At 41.4% G+C, this 3,234-nt stretch overlaps 1 protein-coding gene across 1 annotated transcript in view; it reads left to right on the top strand.

Moving 5' to 3' along the window:
- The first annotated feature begins 749 nt into the window (after positions 1–749).
- Positions 750–3,234, top strand: part of LOC119422954 (zinc finger protein GLIS2) — a 45,253-nt gene continuing 42,768 nt past the window's right edge. Inside the window, exon 1 of the mRNA XM_037690367.1 lies at positions 750–868. The gene's annotated coding sequence lies outside the window, so the exon portion shown is untranslated. The remainder of the gene's footprint in view (positions 869–3,234) is intronic.

Genomic DNA, 3,234 nt, shown 5'->3' with positions numbered 1-3,234 from the left:
CACTTGTTGTATGTTCCATTTGTACAGCAGCAGCTGAAACTGATTCACAAGAAGTGTTACTACCTAACTGCTGACATGGATTCCACAAAGGTGTGACTGATTTGGAGTTACATTGTTTTGTTTAGGTGGTCCCTTTACTTTTTTGAGCAGTGTGTATATACACACAAACACATACATATATATATATATATATATATATATATATATATATATATATATAACACACACACATTTATGTGTATGTGTGTGTTTATATGAGATATATATATGCATGTGTGTGTGTGCCAATAAGAGTTAACAATGAAAACTACATTATTTTGGATTAAAAGTACTGAAACTATGCATCAATGAAGAAAAAAGGAATTTGTCTCGATTCAGCAGCACTTTGAGGCTGGACCTCCTCCCTTCCTCTCTCTGCTCTTCTCCTCCTCCTCCTCCTCGGATAGCTTATTCCCTCCTCTCTGCTGATCTCAATTCAGTTGACCAGCGTCGCAACCAGGCGATGCACCTCAGTTAGAACCTTTCTACATCATTTAGTACACATCATGAAACATTAGCAAGAGTTTCTTGTCTTTTATGATTTGCTTCAGTGTGATTTTAAGAAAGAAAACTTATCTCATGACAGGGTTTTCAGTCATCTACCTGAAAACTGACCATTTGTAATAAGCTTTTATCTTTTCTTTCTTTTTTAAATTTTCACTACACCTTGCTGAGGACATTTACTTTATTTTTTAAACCAATTTGTGGCAACTCTTTCTAAGATGTTCGGTGGAAAACAAGACAAACTCGCTTGATTTTGGGGAAAATTTTATGCTTGAAAGCATTGACAGCATTTTCTAAAGCAGCAAAGGAGGCAGTCTGTTAAAAGGTAGGTCTTCAGTTTTTTACACTACAGTCTCATTCACCTGTAAATTGATGAATAAAATTTATTTTAACGATCACATAAGATTTAACCTCAAATGTGCTGAGATGACCAGATCACTTGCTCTTGGAGACATAGTTTGAATATGCAAAACTTCAATAAATACCATGTGATGCATTTTTCACACAGTGTAAGCCCACTGAATCATCCTTAATTTTTTTGTTCAGAAGAAAATTTAAGAAAATGAAACAAACAAAACGTCTTCTAACATGAACTAATTTGGAAAAGGTCAGGTTCATAAAAAATATTTGATTATTATTGTTTTCTATTTTCAATCTCTGTTGCTTTTGACTGTAATCTACATAAGAGAATATTTTGAGCTGTGTTTTAGGAATGTACTTTTTTAAATATTTGTGGACAAAACTAAACATGTTTCCTTTAAATGAGAAAATGAAATTGCTGCCATTATTGAAATCTTGCTCATTTTGTCAGAGGAGTCCTACAAGGTTTCATCCTCAGTCTCCTGTTGTTGTTTTTGGGTTACATCCAAACTGTGATATTTTGTGCAAGCTTGGTGGGAGCCATGAAAACATAGAATCCACCAATCTACTCCCCAAAACAAAACAAACAAACTAACAAAAAACTTTTTGTGTAACATTAAGTTTGATTGACTTTTTGATCATACTTGTCAAGCTGAGATTTAAAAGGTTTTTCATATTGAACATACCTAATTTAGACTCCTTGTTGCACATTTATTTCCACCAATCCATTTCCTCCTGTCTGAAAAATGGCTAAGCTTGTATAATATAACATAACGTTTCATACCACATCCTTGTCAAATGATATAGTTGTCAAGATAGTCCTTTTGAGACATGATTATCCTGATTTTTTAAAGGCCTGAGTTTTTTAAAGTTCTGGAGAGGAGGGTCCGTCGGATAGTCCAACCTCAGATTCAGGAGGAGCAGTGCAGTTTTCGTCCTGGCCGTGGAACACTGGACCAGCTCTACACTCTCAGCAAGGTCCTGGAGGGTGCGTGGGAGTTTGCCCAACCTATCTACATGTGCTTTGTGGACTTGGAGAAGGCGTTCGACCGTGTCCCTATGGGAACCCTGTGGGGGATACTCTGGGAGTATGGGGTACCGGGCCCTTTGATACGGGCTGTTAGGTCCCTGTATGACCGGTGTCAGAGCTTGGTCCGCATCGCCGGCAGTAAGTCGGGCTTGTTCCCTGTGAGAGTTGGACTCTGCCAAGGTTGCCCTTTGTCACGATTCTGTTCATAACTTTTATGGACAGAATGTCTAGGTGCAGCCAAGGTGTTGAGGGGATCTGTTTTGGTGGCCTTAGGATTGCGTCTCTGTTTTTTGCAGATGACGTTGTCTTATTGGCTTCATCAGATCGTGATCTACAGCTTTCACTGGAGTGGTTCGCAGCCGAATGCGACGCGGCCGGGATCAGGATCAGTTCCTCCAAATCCGAGGCCATAGTCTTGAGCCGGAAAAGGGTAGAGTGCCCTCTCTGGGTCAGGGAGGAGGTCCTACCCTCATCTATGGTCACGAGCTTTGGGCTGTGACCGAAAGAATGAGATCTCGGATACAAGCGGCCAAAATGAGTTTTCTCCGCAGGGTGTCTGGGCTCTCCCTTAGAGATAGGGTGAGAAGCTCGATCATCCGGGAGGGACTCAGAGTAGAGCCGCTGCTTCTCCATGTCGAGAGGAGCCAGTTGAGGTGGCTTGGGCATCTGTTTAGGTTGCCTCCTGGACACCTCCCTGGTTCGGTGTTCCGGACACGTCCCACCGGAAGGAGGCCCAGAGAAAGACCCAGGACACGCAGGAGGGACTATGTTTCTCGGCTGGCCTGGGAACGCCTCGGAATTCCCCCGGAAGAGCTGGCCCAAGTGGCTGGGGAGAGGGAAGTCTGGGCCTCCCTACTTAGGCTGCTACCCCCGCGACCCAACCCCGGATAAGCGGAAGAAAATGGATGGATGGATGGATAAAGGCCTGAAGACTAAGACTGAAGAAGTCTTTTGGATGAAAGACAAAACGTTTCTACAATTTTTTAAACCCATCCAGAGGACCTGACTTAACTTATTTAGATTTTTCTACCTGAATTATTGAGCACGCATCAGGATATTTTTAAGGCCATTTTTAGTCAAGAGTTTTACAATGACTATCATGGACCTTGTCTTGTGTAAGACCCTAATTTGAAAATATTTTAACAAAAATCTAGCCAAGATTCTATGGTTGTTCTGTTTGGGACACTACAAAGAGCCTTTATCAGGATTTAAATACAATTCCGTTTGACTGAAAGCTGAACAATTTCTGAGTGTTCCATCCATCCATCCATCCATCCATCCATCCATCCATCCATCCATCC

This window comes from Nematolebias whitei, chromosome 16, assembly GCF_014905685.2.
Source record: "Nematolebias whitei isolate Nwh7 chromosome 16, NemWhi1, whole genome shotgun sequence".
In the NCBI taxonomy this organism is placed as follows: domain Eukaryota; kingdom Metazoa; phylum Chordata; class Actinopteri; order Cyprinodontiformes; family Rivulidae; genus Nematolebias; species Nematolebias whitei.
This window is presented reverse-complemented; position numbering and strand designations above follow the sequence as displayed.